Here is a 15,913-nt window from a genome sequence, read left to right as displayed (position 1 = left end):
TACATCAACATCAAACATTGGGAAGCTCCTTCTAAAGCCAAAGAAGACATTATTCAACTATTGAGTGTGTAAAATCGGTGGAGTGTCCCTTTAAATGATAAATCAGTTATCAAAATAGTTGCAGATTGATCTTTTGTCGAGCAACTAATCGATAAATCGACTAATCACTCAGCTCTAAATGTATTCACCTTGACAAAAATCTATGTTGGAGTGTAGAATATTGACCAGAAGGACATTAGGAGCCCCACAAGTTTCTGCTGCCTTACCTGGTTGAAGATCCATGGACTGAAGAATGTTGGTTAGATGGGTGACAATGAAAATGGAAAGCAAATGACTGATGGTCCTTGAAATGGAGATGAATATGTGATGATTTCCGAGCCCCTGATGATCGGCATGATAAGAACACAGACATGAGAGCATGGAAATGCATGTCCAAATACAGTCACAGTTCATTGACATATCAGTATCAAACGCTCAGAGGACAAAATCAGTTTAACTGGCTGTAATAAGATGAGAACAGATAACAGTCACATGCTTCTCCGTGGAAAAGACAAATTGGGGCTTTTCATCATCCACTGAATATCATAAAGCAGCAGAAAAAACAGAAATTAAAAGGCTTTTTATTCATGCAGATACATGTATCTCTTTTTTTTTACATTGTTTCTATATTACTGTACCCTGATGTGTGTATTTGTATGTGTGCATATGTACATGAGTCACTCTGTAAATTGCACCACAGTAAGTAAGCAGTAAAATGCCTGGGGATTAAGTAATATCATACACTCCTTCACAATCCAAATTTGTTGAAAGACAAAACCATGTTAGGATGAAATGATGACATGACAATGACAATGATGGTTTATGATAATGAAGAAAAGGAAGTAGATACAGTTTGGAAAGTCTAAAAGTGCCAATAGGGATCAATACGACAAACGGACAGAAATAAACCCCAGCTTTGCCCCCAAACCAAAATTCCTCGACTTCAGACAGAAAACTAAACATCACAAACATGTTAGACCACAAGACGTACAGTACACACAAGCCAGGTTACCTGCCGCCCTCCCCCTCCCGCTCCCCTCACCCAAACAACACACCAACCCTCACAACCCACCCATCCCCAACACAACCCTACCTGCTTATTTTTGAGGTCAAGCGAGAGCTCATAGTCGGAGGTGGCGGAGTGCGAGCCGGCCCCGTTGCGCTGCACCCTCAAGGGCGAGGCCGTATGGTGGAGACTGGCTCTCCTCCCTGCACCACCTCCTTTTGCTCCTCCCCCTTCCTCCTCCTCCTCTTCCTCCTGTGCTGCCTCGCCCTCACGTCGTTCGGCCTGTGCCTCCTCTCCATCTTGCTTTCTGTTTGCCTCCTCATCTTCTTCCGTCTTCTGCTTCTCTTGCTCCCCCCCTGTGTGCTCCTCTCTGCTAGGTGACGGGGCTTTAGAGGCGTCCTGTGCTGCTTCCTCACTCGGAGCCTCGACTTGGGGCTTAGGCTCAGGCTCAGGCTCAGGCTTAGGCTCAGGCTCCGGCTCAGATGTAGGCTGGGGTTCCGGTTCGGGTTCTGGCTGAGGTTTGACTTCGGGCAAAGGCTGTGGTTGAGTCTGTGGTTGCGACTGGGGCTCAGATTGGGGCTGTGGCTGTGGTGGTTCAGTCTGTGGCTGAGTCTCTTGCTGCTGTTGCTGTTGGGGCTGTGGTTGTGGCTGTGGTTGTGACTGGGCCTCACTCTGCAGCTCCCCCTCTCCTCCCTTCCCTTCCTCCCCCATAGACGAGTCTGGAGAAAGGTCATCGCTGCAGAAAGGAGGAGAAAACGCAGAGTGAGGTTGCTGCTGCATCCGTGGTGAGCTCTGACCTCTTCTCCAGGCTGCCTGGGTCAGTGGTAAGAAGTTGACCCTTTTTTTGTGTGTGTGTATGATCTCACTCACTCTGCTACCTGCTCTGTTCTGTCTGCCTCTCTTGTCTGTCTAGACACTTGACAGACAATGAAAACGAGGAAAATGTACAGCACAGAACAGCTGACAAACCCACAGTGTACAAGATTAAATAAAAAAAATATATAAATTGCAGCAAAACCTTCAGAGGAAATGTGAAGAAACAAGAAAGTTGACAGCCGATAGTGACACACACGCAACACACACGGACATGGGGGACAGTCATGCAGCTAATACAATTGACTCTATTCCTTTTAGACTTGTATGTGTGTTTGCATATGCGTGAATGGTTGCACGTATTAGTGTTAGTGTGGGAGGTGGCAGCTTTTTATGGTGTAGCCTAATAACACAGAAGAGAAGTGGGAATATGTGTTGTGTTTTGATTTGATCTGTTTCTGAACAGAACAACTTGACCATTTTCCTTCTTTATACTTTTTTTTATAGCTTATAGTATTTTCTTTTGTCTCATTATAAAGTGATGTCCTTCAGTTGAATCATTTCCTATTGGTCTGACATTCTGTAATGTTGTTTCTATGTAGATGAAGTCATACATGCATTAAATATGAGTCTGGCCCTGCAGTATAGGCCTTCTTCTGTCATGCTAGCATCATTAGCATTGACAGATAAGAGCAAAATTGTCTACATCTTTCAACCAAAAGGCACACCCATAACAGAAAGGACACCAACATGTGAAAATGTATCATTCTACATGTATTTGTTAAATTACTACTAAGATATGATGGCACAAGTATAATTTCGAGTGAGCCCTTTATTAAATCTTGTTCTCTGTGGAGTCACACAGTGTATCTACATAACAAGAGGATGTCTGATGTTTGAAAATCTTTTTAAACCCAAGGCCTCTGAAACAACAAATGTCAGCTGTTTGAGGATCTGTTTGGGACCATCTTGATGTATTGACTTGTTTGACTTTCATTTTCTATTCTGAATTGGCAGCGTCTTGTAATTCATTTGCAATGTTGTCCTGTCTAATGTTTCAGCTGTTCACTATAAGAACAAGAGTCTACAGCCATGCTAGCAGCTCTGTGAGGCTGCACTCTGCACAGCTAAATGCTAACATGCTCACATGTTCCTAATGACAATGCTAACATGCTGATGTTTAGCAGGTATAATGTTTACCATGTTCACCATCTTAGTGTTAGCATGCTAACATTTGCTAATTAGCCAGTCAAGATACTGCCAAAACTGGAGTATTGGACACAGTGAAATTTTGACCTGATGATGGTGCTAAAGGGCAGGCTAAGGGATTACCAAAGTGATTACAATTTATCCTGAAGGGGACATGAAAGTCTGGAGACAAATTTCATGGTAATCCATGTGTAATCCCGGTAATCCTATGTGTTCAGACAGAACACAAAGCAAATTTTAAATGCGCAGTTACATACAAAGTCAATGTGAAGACACAAATAGACTTTGTCTGGGGCCGCGCAAATTGATGCTAGGACATGTCTGCGCGAGTTGAAAAAGTTGGCTGTTTGGGGCAAATAAACATAATTGGCCAAGCAGTCCAATACATGTGAATAAGGCGAGGGAAAAATTTGCTTCGCATTCTGTTTGAACACACCATAATAGTTGTTGAGAAATATCAGTCTGGAACAAAATGATGATTTGAAATCAACCAACAGACCATCACTGCTATCCAAAGAGCCATGCTGCTAGCATGGCTAAACACCTACTAGATTAAAAAGTAGAATGGAAAAGTTGTAATGGTTAAATGCACAAATAAACCAATGTCTAAATATTGTATCAATCTCCATTTTCAGACATAATGCAGAGACCTGCTTATGTTTCTGTTTCAACAGTTGTCCGGTTTTGCTAATGTACACGTATTGTAAGGGCAACATGTTAAGTATCAGCAGATTTTCTTGAAAGACCCTTTGAATTCAAGCCAGGTTTTCACACTAGTTGACAGTGGTTGTGATAACAGCTGGGCTTGTTATTATGAAGATTAAGATAAGATTTTTTTTCCCCTCTTATTGGATACGGCGATAAGACTAGAGTCAGTGAGCATAAAATCAGGACATTCAGGCTGGCATATGCAGAGTGCTACAGAAGAAAATTGGCATGATTCTCCCCAGAGGGGGAGGGAGCTTCACAGCGATGACAAACTTTCAGTGTAAATCTGTGTATTTGCCAAAAAGTTGCAGTGACAAGTAAAAAGAGTTAACAAAAATGTAGCTCTACATGCTAAGTAGAGAAGTAGAAGTGCATGAACGCCCAGTGTTTGTGCGGATTTGTAGCTAAAATTTGCTATCTTATATAAATGTGTATTTATAAGTGTCTATCATATATCTGCTTATTTCCTGTTCAAGTCCAGAGTGTGTTTTAGTGTGTACACAGCCTTAAATCTGAAAAAAGATTCAAAGAGATTTGTGCACTGCAAAATCCTGTCTGCTTTCCCTTCCTGCACAGGAGGCTCCTTTCTCATTTTCATCACACGTTGCAGCAAAGAAGCTCGAGGAGAAAGTATCTTTAGCAGGTTATAGCTGGGTCTGCTACTTCTAAAATAGAGCTCATATGAGTAATGAATAATGAATAGAGAAATAAAGTCTGCTGCTTCAACACTCAGCTGCAGGTGAGCTTTTCTTGTGCAAAAAATAGATCTGCCTGGAAAAAAAAAAAAAAAAAACGTCTTTCAGGAGGAGAGTTGTAACCTTCCATCTCTGCTTGCAATATTTCCACTCATTGTTGTGAATCTAAATGTGAGTCTTTCCTATTAGCATTTTTCTGGTTGTTCTTGTTATGGTGAGAGATAATCTGACAACCAATAGGCTACATGCAACTGGGTTTAAGCCACATTTTGATAAGGGAACCAAAAAAAAAGTTACCTGGATAAGGGATTATTTGCGAGGGGACACATTAAATTAATCCCCATGTAAAATGAATAACACTGCATATTTTGTGTGTGTGTGTGTGTGTATTCATGTACAGCATGTGTGTGCATGAGCTCAAGAGTTATTGTACTTCAACGACGGCTTCTCTTTCCTCCATCTTCTAAGTCTGTCACACACACTCTGCATATCAACCAACTTCTCATCCTCATTCCTTTCATCCATTTTGTCAAGCTTCCTGTCATCCTCTCTGTCCAACCATCTCTCTCCCCCTCTTACTCACACACTCATACTCTCTCTCTCTTCCGCTCTGTCCTCCACCAGGTAGGAGATTGAGCAGTTCCAGGTGTCAACGTGAGACAAGCTCTGGATGCTGCCTCCCTCCCTCGCCTCTCATTTTTCCATACGTCAGTATTGAAGACGGATGAGCGCAGTCGTCTCTGTGCTTTCCATCCAGAATATAATTACAGTGTCTGCTGACGTCTTCTGCCCTCTCTGCTATGATTGCTAACAAGCTGATACTGTAGTTTGGTGTGAGTTCAGGTTTGTCTGTTGGTGGTGTGCGCTGTTTATGTTGTGTAGCGTTTGTATCGAGTATTGTGTCTCTCTAAATAGCCCTCAGAGTGGCTCACGATGCAGCTGTTCTCCACTTTTGATTTCTAGCAAAACAGGATGCCTGAGTTTTGCGTTAAATATTGATGTGGAATTAATTATAATTTGCATTTATATACAGGCATGTAAAACCATGCATTTAAAGAGGAGAGGGAGTTTTTTCTGGAGCCAGCATCCAGCACTCAGAGGAACTACATCTTCTGCATCTGGCTTCAACTTTCAGCCATGATGTTTGCTGGTTGGAGAGCATTTTTTAAGAGATTTATTCAACCAGAAAAGTGGACTAAGAGCACATTTTGCATTGAGACAACAACCAGGATGAGTGGCAGCAGGATAGGGGGATAAAATAGTCTGTCACTGTTGGACTGTGAGGATGATGACATCCAACAGGAAGGCCACCATCTTGTGTTTTCAGCGTGAACTCAGTTATCTGCGGGCTGCTTCGACTTTCATTAACCTTGATCGCACAGCTTTTGCTGCATCATCACCATGGAGGTGTGCAGCAGCAAAGATGAGATATCGAGCCATGTGACTGGGGGGTTCAAAGGGTCTACCATCCTCTAGTGGACTGTAGCCAAAGAGTTGCTGAAGAGGGCATTATGTGAGGAAAACCACATCAGCAGAAGTCATAGCAAATGAGATCCCTGAAGAGGCTGCTCACTGTTATCATTTCTTGCTTAAGAAAGTAGTTTTGTTTCAATCTTAGACATGGATTTCATGTTTTTCCAATATAGAAATACAGTTTTATATTGAAATCATTCTAGCACTTTCTGTTGTGTTTTCTGCCTCTAAGAATTATTTCTCTTTTAAACCAAGCAGGAATCTGTTACCTTGTCACTTACGCTAAATCCCTCTTCCCTCTTCACTCCCTTATATCTGTTTCTCATAGCCCTCATAGAGAATTAATCAGTTCATCAGGCAGAAAACAAGGGCAGACTGGAGAGCAGAAGCTTCTGCATAAATAAGCATATTTCTTTCTTCCGAATCATGGAGAGGGTAATGTATGGGGTAAATTTGCTGAATACATCATCCGAGTGTATTTGAAATTCATCATAGTCTCTGCAAGCTGGAAAAACATGACTTAGTGCCACATGAACAGCAGATTTCATACTGTGGGGGGAGAATACAGAAGAAAAGATGATGTCCAATTGTAAATGGAGGTCTTTAATAGTGTGTATCTGTGTATTTGTGTGTAATTATGTTGTTATTATTCTGTATACTTTCTCTTCACAAATCCCTGAACCTGCAGGAGAAAAAAAAGCCAAAAGAAGCATTCTGCATAATAACCAATTCACCTCACTCTAACACTGATGAATTCACAAACAAATTAAAAAAAACCCCAGATTACAAAGATAACTCTGCCCTGACAGTGAGCTTTCTATTTCCAAAAAAATCAGTTCAGTTTTGCACTGTCGCCATTTCTCTGCAGACTGCAAATCATTTTCATTCCAGTTCATTTAAGAAGCTCTCACCCCTGATAAAAAATGCACAATGTCAGCTTTAAGCAAATTAGCATCAAAAAGACTATGGTTCTCTCTAATCACCAGGTCAAGTTGAGTCATTTTTCTTCACTGTTAGTGATGATGAAGAGTACATAACTTAATTCCCTCCTTTTTTTCGGTTATCTGTGACCCGACTCCTTGTTAACCTCTCTGTGAACAACTCAGCAAGCGTGTATTTACAGCTTCACTGACTTTCATTTATTTTGTGTCTTTAAAAATACAATATGCTGGTGTGAGTGGTCAGGGTTACTGTGTGAGATCCTGAGTGTGTGTGTGTGTGTGTGGGCAATGAGGAGAGTGAACTGTCTGCTGGGAGAGGTGGTATGACTGTGTGGATATGAGATGTGTTGCATTTGCAATGAGGAGATGGGGAAGAGTGCGAGGGTGACGGAAGCAAAGAGGCCAAGCTCTGACTTAGGAAATGCATGACGCAAAGCCTAAAAAGACCAACTCACACCAAAAAATATTGATATTTATGTACCAATATCCATGATGTTTAAGGGAAACTATGCTGATTTTATAAATGAAGATCAGTTTACTGGTCATGGTGAGTATGATGCAGCCTGTGAAAAAAAGTTGGACATTGGACTTAAGGGGTTTAAGGAGTTTAAGGGGGGCATGGGCACTTACCAGGCAGGGAGAGTCAAGCTGCAGTATGGGAATTGTAGGAACGAGGATGTTTGGAGCTTCACTAATGCAAGGAACTAAAGGTCTGGATATCTACACTTCTGCTGTTTGATTGATATTTACCATTATTTATTAAGTGCAGTATTAAATCACTGGAGTACCCCTTTAAGCTATAGGAAAGCACACAAAACAATGACACACATCATAGCAACATGATAACTCTAAACAGAGTCAATTTCATTAGCTTTGAAAATTGTCAAATATTCATATTTATGTATATTTTAGAATTCAAATTCTCCCAATGTTTTTAGTAGCATCATAATAATTTTGTCCAAAAAAGTTAGGCTACTTTAGCATAAGACGAATACTGACTTTGAAAATGCTAACATGTTGATGATTGGAAGGTAATATTTACCATGCTCACCTTAGTTTAGCATGTTAGCATTCTAACATTTGCTAATCAGCTACATGAGACAAGAATGTCATTAGTTTTGTAGGTGTTTGGTCATAAACCAAAGTATTACACAAATTCAAATATTGACAAGATGATGGTACTAGTTGAATAATTGAGGGATCATGAAAGTCAGTAGGTTTCATATAGTTTGCTCTTTTAAATCTCTCTTTAAATGCACTTTTTTATAATTGCTCTCTTGAATCAGTTTACTCTTTTTATTTTACCTTTATGTTTTAGTAATTCATGCCATAACCTCACTTGTTATTATTACTGTATAAATTCTACTTTTATTTAATATTTATCTGGTAATCTGGTCTCTTTTTGTTTTTATGACTGTGTAAAGCACTTTGGCACATGTTTTAAAAAGTGCTATATAAATAAAGTTATTCTTATTATCATTAGCCTATCATTATCCTCTGTGGACCATGAATGCCTGTACAAAATTTCAATCCATCCAATAGTTGCTGAGAGATCATGCTGCTAGCATGACTGAGTAATTTTCTATCATATTTTACAATGATCTCTTTTACAAGTAAAAACACTGAGCAGTGACCAACTTATCTATGCTCCACATACAGTATAAGCCTTCCCAATTAATGCAAATGAGAGAAAAGCGGCACTCTTTGTACTCTGTGACAGCTACATGGGAACTGTGCTGTTAAAACCAGATATTTCCTGTTATTTAAAGCTCACATGGGTTTGTAACAATGTATATGCACAAGGGCAGACCCTTAGGTGAGTGTAAGGTAACATTGTCATGTGTGTACAGTGTATGTATTTACATGGGCAGCAGTGAAACAGGATAGGTACTATAAAGACTCAAAAATAATGAAATACATAAATAAAATAAAAATAACTACCCATATCTGCAGGATAAAAGCCTCAAATATAAATTATATCTCTCTGGAATCAAATACATCCATCCAAGCCTCCCTCCATCAGCAGATAAAAAGCGATACAGTATATCTTGTCTTTGAGTCTCTGTTTCCAATTTCAAGGTCAAATGGGAAACACACATCCGCTACCCACACACATCTGCAGCAGTATAGCTCCCATAAGAGCCAGCCTCTTTCAAAGAAGACAATGAAGTCCAGAAAGGGACCGAGGAACCATTTCACATGCTTTCTGCATATTGTGTAATCTCCTGAGATCCGGCTGCACATTCTTGGCCACGTCGACTGAAGCTTTAGTGTAGAATCATTAACAAATATAGACATGACATGTTTAAATCATGAGATAGGCACTGGGTGAGTCACATGGTTAACAGTATCTGTGCTTTTTGTTCTTTCCCTGAGGAAAAGAGGTCAGACTCAAGGAATCTGCACTTGTGTGTAACTTAAAGCATTTTCTATTAAAGCACTGTTCAGATACCATTAAAAACTAGTCTAAAATGGAATGAACCATTCTCTTGTCTAAAAATGGGAAGCATGAGGTAATAAAGGCTATTTTAGCCTATTTTAAAGGTTAAACAAACAGAACTATACCAAGCATGACCAAATCTACCCTATGAAGTTGACCTTGAGTAGACATGCAGTGATGCATGGTAGGTGGTATCCTCTTTGTGCTTTCAGCTCACCCCATGAGATCAATCTTGAAGTGATGGATTGGTTATGGAGATGCCAATCAATACTGTGCTCACTTGGGTGGGACGACATATCTCATAAATACCACTACTTAGCAAGAGGAAGGAAGAGAGAGAGGAAACCTGGGATAAAAGAGATACGGTTTATAATTCTGTATTTGTATATGTATATGTATATCCATATGTTCTGAACACTGGGGCTTGACTGAAGAAGACTGAGATCAATATCGACCAGTTTATGAAAAGCAGAGAATGAGCCTCTAGCAGGCACTTTTATGGAAGGCCAGTGATCGGTATCACGGGGTGAGCAGGTTGACGTAAAATGTAGCAGAAACAGTTTCTTGTCTCCTGCAGTAAAAAAGGTATGCTTTCATTTATTCCCTCCGAAGGGGTTAAGAGACAAACTGCTGTATGCAAATATACACAAATGTATGTATATATATATATATATATATATATATATATATATATATATGACCAGTATAACCACAGGCGCTCCCATGCAACATCAACGAAACATCTTTCCAGCAACAACAGAGCACAGGGTATGAAAACAGGTTGGGCTTGTGAAATATGCAAGACAGGATTTCAAATTGAATCTCTTCAAAAAGCTGTTGCCCAGGGATGTGGGTACAATGGAGAGAGAGACAGCAAGAGATAGAAAGAGAGAGAGACAGCAGCAGTGGAAATTGCATTGTAGATATATGGTTGACATATTGAAAGTATACTGATATATACACAGCCCAGGACTCATGCGCAGGGCTTCAAGGATTCAAAAAGACAGGCACAACGTATGTCAGTGCCACTTCAATGTCACAGAATGTCATCTATAAATCTAGTATTGCCATATCATATCAACCCTTTCTCTTTAAAATATGTTTCTATACACTAATTTGCCTTTCCAAATACTTTTTGGAGGAAACAATTTCTAACTGGAAATATTTTTTCCAATTTAAGGAAGAGTTCAGCACTTTGGGAAATCTCCTTATTTGCTTTCTTGTTGAGAGTCAGATCACTACCATTTATCGAGTTCAGGTCATGTGACTTGAGTCCACATACTGCACAGAAGTCACTAGGAAGAGGTTGGTTTGGATTGGTGGACATACAAAGCACAGGACCTCTATCTTAGAGATTAGGTTTCATGTTGTGCATCCCAAATATTGTTATTGCCTTAGCTGCCAGTAGTGGATACTGTCACTAACAGTTTTGCACGTTCGTTCACTATGAATAATCTGTATTGGCAGCTTGCAGATATGTAATAAATGTAAAAATAAATTGTAAAATGGGCAGCACTACATTTCCCAAAAACGCATTTGCTAATGCAAATTAACTGTACACGAACAGTTTTTACAGGACATGGTTGTAGAGGTACTGACATCTCCTCTGTGACTACTCACCTGAGCATTTCCCGCTTACATTAGGTAAACCTCACAATGCCAGATACAGTATGTCCTCTATGTAAAGTCTGTTTCACATTGTCATTGTCTTTACTCATGCTTTTTCCCCTGCTCCTTATTCACATCTTGTTATACATAAGAATCACAACGCTATTTTTATACCTCGTGGCAAAAGCAGCCTTATATGGGTGTCTAACAGAGAGGAAGAAAGAAAGCGTGTGCTCAAGAACAACAATGCCTGGAGAAGGGATTCAGCTGCTTCTTTGCCTTGTTGGGAGTGAAACAAACAATTGAGCCGTCGCCCCCATCCCAATGATTTCACAAGCTAATTGCCTATTATGTGGCCTGTCAGGGGGAAATAACTGTGTTTTCTCCTTATTTGGCTCACTTCCTTTTTCATATATTTGTATATATATCCTAAGGCAGTCTCATGATGACTCCTTTAAGCAACACAGACCTCTATAACTTATATGTGAAGGATCATATGACAAAAGCTCTATTATGCTTAAGAACAGAAACTTGGAAAGTGCTGGAGATAGTTCAGACATATTAAGAGGTATGAAAGAAAACACAGATTTGAATTACTACTCAAACTTTTAAACACACAGAGTGTATTGATTTTATTGATGCAAACTTTCTAGAGTGGGCTTATTGCAGTTAATGCCTCAAAGAAAGGTGTAAACAAACTGTAAGGACACTTCTCACTGAGCATTGATGTATTTTAAAAGTATGTAAGTTTTAAGATGAAAAGGATAATGGAAAATGACATTGTAGAGTGAGACAATGTCACACTATATATTGTCTAAGTGAGACTGAAGAGAAAGAGGATGAGATATTGAGGAAAAAGAGCCTATAATAAATGTTTCTCCTCACCATATATCATGACTTGATATGACTTACACAGTGTTTGAGTGACATGCACTGATATGACTTATTTTATAATACATGTGCTGGTTCCTGCCTCTAACTGTGTTAATCTATTGAGGGTAAAGGGGTAATATGATATTATAAGTGTTGGATAGGTCAGGTAGTACATTATTTGAGTCACTGTAATTCACTACACAGTAGTTATGATCAAAGTGCAGGTTGTCAGCCCAGTTACATGTTAGCTGCATGCTTGAGAAGCGTGGAACAGAGACGTGAAAGTGAAACGAAAAGAAACGTGAACAGAGTTTAAAAAGCAGCTGCTGTGAAATGCTGAGGTTAACTGTAAATTTGATCACTCTTAGAAAACGTCAGGAGAATAATGTTGCTCTGGGCTGCTGCAGTATGTAGTTAAAAGCCACAAAAACCTATTTTCTAAATCGGCTTCTTAATATGACCAATGGAGTCCTATATCGAGACAAAATAATCTGCCAGAGTTAGAACAGTTTTGGTTATTCCCCCTGCGAGATTTGAGTGTGTATTTGTGTTTTTGTCCATGCTTTTCTCAGCAGTTTAAGGTGGGCAGGGCTCAATAAGAAAAGGGTGATGTCACGTACTTCTGTGCACTAATCAGAATTCAGCAATAGTTGAATCAAAATCTAATGACAGGTGGTAGGTTGTTTGCTTATATTGCTAGGCCACTCAAGGTCACTCATATCTGATCTAACACCCATGATGATGAGTCTTGCATAACTAAATTCTTAATAAATAAGTACCTAATGAATTTTTTTTATTTTTCAAAACTTTGTTATAAATATGTAATGTTATTGAGAAATGCTTAAGACTTGAAACCAAGTTTTCAAGGCCTGTTGAAGTATTTTCCACACACATTTCCATATACAGTACCAGTCCAAACAGAGGCTGAACTGAGGGGCTGCAAAGGGCCAGTATGAAATAAAAAAAATAATAAAAAAGAGTTATTTAAATCATGCAAAGATATTCGAGTAAAGCCCAAGAATATGAATACAGACCCATAAATGAGCATGATATGGCCCCTTTAAAGATTTGCTTCTGTGTTTTCACCTGAAGTGACTCTTTTATTACTCATGCACTTATTAAATAGGAGAAGACAAGCCACCCATTGCACCCACCATGATCTGGAATCTCCCGGGAGCTACTTCATGTCATGAGGGCGACCATGCACAGATATTACACTTTTAAATGTAATGAAATTTCTCTTGGAATTAGCAAGTTTATTCTGAGGCATTGATACAAGCCTTTTTTTCTGTGATATGTGTGGAATTAAAAACTCCAACCGAAAATCTATCTTCTGAGGATGAAACACTTGAGCTGGCTGAGTTTGAAGCGAGGGTTTGTTTTACATTCAAAAAATTGGTGGAGTATCGCTTTAGTGCAGCATGTGTCCGTTTAAAGTAGCGAAGTGAGACCAGCCACATGGCAGTGGTGGACAAGGTCCCCCTCAACCTGGTACAGATGGATGGTGGGCGAAGCGAAAGAAAGTAAAGCTGCTCAATCTTGTGCTGGAAAAGGTAGAATGAGAGGAGGAGAAGAGCTGAAAAGTGAAACAAGATGGAAAGACAGGAGGGCAAGGAGATGAATTGGGCACATTACATGGCCTGGTTGATAGAAAAGAAATATCCATATACTAATTTTACAAATGCAGAATGGCAGACGGAGTTGTCAGACCATCTAGGTGAATCGGAGGTAGCTGCTGACATGGACACAAATCTAGACTTTCATTACATCCCGGAGGAAAGGAAGAATGAGTGGCCAAATTCAGGCTGAGAGATGGAAGTCGCTTAAGAATATCCTCAGACTACCTCTGATGTTGCAGAATGGGACAGTGAGAGGATGAGACCATCTTGGAAGCAGAAAAGACAGATTCACAAATGGAACAGAAAGGCTCACAGACATGTCATGGAAAATTAAATTAAAGTGAAACCACTCAGTGAGGTGGTGGTGACAGCCGAAATATTAACACTGAATATGATGCTACAAGTGAAAAATTTATCAGGTGTTGAGGAATGACTAAGGCGGATAAAGCTGAGTTCTGACTATCAATACAGTAGTGAAAATGATAATATCTGAAACAAACAGAGGAGAGACATGCGGGAAATGAAAATATATCAATTTCCAGAATGATTTAGACAGAAAATGATGGAAAGCTGACAAATTATAACTGCAGTGATATGCTGTAGGACAGTTGTGTCCAACCAATCGATTGCGATTTAGGTTGTGATTGTAGATTGTGCTTATAGGTTGATCACAAAAACGGCCTGAACAGAACTTTGTAGTGTCAGTGTCTCACATTCAACCAGTGAGTCGGTTCATGTTTATTTTGTTGTCACATACCGCCATCGACTGGTGGGTTAGTTACGATATAATGTCAATTGAATGTAAGTACCGTTATGGGCTCTTCAACGACAAAGCAGAAGACAGCCTGGCTGAGCGATAAATGTACTGACTAAGCTGTGGTGTTAGCATTCCTGTCGCAGTATCAACATTTGTTGTTTTTTTTAGTTTTTTTATATATATATATATGTATAGTACAGCAAAACAGGTAAAAAAACAGAAGACCTATCATTTTCACATGGAATGGCAAGAGGATTAATTCTTCGTTATGACAAACTCAAAATGCGTGTGCCTGATATGCCAAGTTTGCATCATGCTAGCAAGAAGGGCAACCTAGAACGGCATTTTAAAACCATGCACAAAACCTAAGAGAGGGATTTCCCAGCCTCAGCTCTGAAAAAGTAAGATTCAAGAACTGAAATCTCAACTAGCAGCACAACAGTCCATTTTCACAAAGCCCAACACCAGGGGAAAAGCAGCCACCGTAGCACCATATTGAGTGAGTCATGTTCTTGTGAAACATAAAAAGCCATTCAAAGACAGAGAGATGGTGAAGGAGGCATTTTTGGAGGCTGTGGACTCATTGATTTTAAAAATAAAACTGAAATCATGGCAGCTGTCAAGGATTTCAGTTATCCAGAAACACAGTAACACGGCAATGTGTGGACATAGCGCGAAACCTCGAGGATCATCTGAAAAATGACTGACTTGTGAACGTTTCTACCTTCAATTCGATGAGTCCACAGACATCACAGATGTGGCACAGTTGTGTATTTACATTAGAATGTTGTCGACAACATGAGTGCCAGAGAGGAAATACTCGCCGTTTTTGTCACTGAAAGGACATATATGGTGAGAGGATATTTTCCACGTCTTCATGGAGTTAGTGGACAAAAATCCACCTGTCTATTTGTAAACTAGTCTCCATTACCACTGATGGGGCCCCTGTGATGGTGGGTTATGCAAATGGTTTTGTTGCCTTGTCGGCCAATATTATAAGCCGATATTGGCCTATCACAGGTATGTCAGTATCGGAGTATATATTGATTAGGTACATTTGATCCTTTTTCTTAATTCAAGCTTAATATATGCGTACATATGTATTTATAGTATATATACAAAAAAGTTCATTGTTAAACTGTAAAATATCATGCCTCCATTACATATCTTTGTTGCAACTGTCTGATAACCACATTTGAGGGATCATTGCAAAAAATGTGTGTTTATGTATATGTTCTGTATATATAAGATTATTGGAATTTTTGCACTCCCTAATATTGGTATTGGCATTGGCTCCAAAATTCCAGTATCGGTCGGGCTCTATAAACAACACAATTCTTTCCCGGACTTTATCGATTATCATTGCATCATCCACCAACAAGCTTTGTGTGGGAAGGTTTTGAACATAAAAGACGTGATAGATGTAGCCATGTGACTGTGATTGTGAATACCGTCCACGCAAGAAGCCTTCAGAGGAGGCTATTCCATGCTCAGGTGGAAGAAACTGAAGCGGAACACACTGAGTAGCTGTTGCATACTGACGTCTGATGGCTGAGCAGAGGCAAATTTCTGGTGAGATTTTGAGAGCTATTGCCTGAAGTGAAAGAACTTCTCAGGCAGTCTAAAGATGCGGCGTGTACCCAGCTTGGTGATGAGCAGTGGCTCATGAATTTGGCATTCCTTGCTGACTTGACTGGCATTCTGAGTGAACTGAATTTAGAGTTGCAGGAAA

The 15,913-nt window shown here is 39.7% G+C and overlaps 1 protein-coding gene across 3 annotated transcripts in view; it reads right to left on the bottom strand.

The window, feature by feature from the left end:
- The window catches only part of iqsec3a (IQ motif and Sec7 domain ArfGEF 3a), a 112,504-nt gene that overhangs the window by 49,797 nt on the left and 46,794 nt on the right, over nucleotides 1-15,913 (bottom strand). For 2 of the 3 annotated variants that reach the window (XM_042403775.1, XM_042403777.1), the window contains exon 1: nucleotides 267-355. The exons of the other annotated variant lie outside the window; for it this stretch is intronic. The gene's annotated coding sequence lies outside the window, so the exon portion shown is untranslated. Of the gene's footprint in view, nucleotides 1-266; nucleotides 356-15,913 lie in introns of those variants that run through there. 3 annotated transcript variants of the gene reach the window in all.

The sequence above is a fragment of the Thunnus maccoyii genome, chromosome 23 (assembly GCF_910596095.1).
Source record: "Thunnus maccoyii chromosome 23, fThuMac1.1, whole genome shotgun sequence".
Classification (NCBI taxonomy): domain Eukaryota; kingdom Metazoa; phylum Chordata; class Actinopteri; order Scombriformes; family Scombridae; genus Thunnus; species Thunnus maccoyii.
The sequence above is the reverse complement of the archived record's forward strand: the minus strand, read 5'-3'. Positions and strand labels throughout refer to the sequence as shown.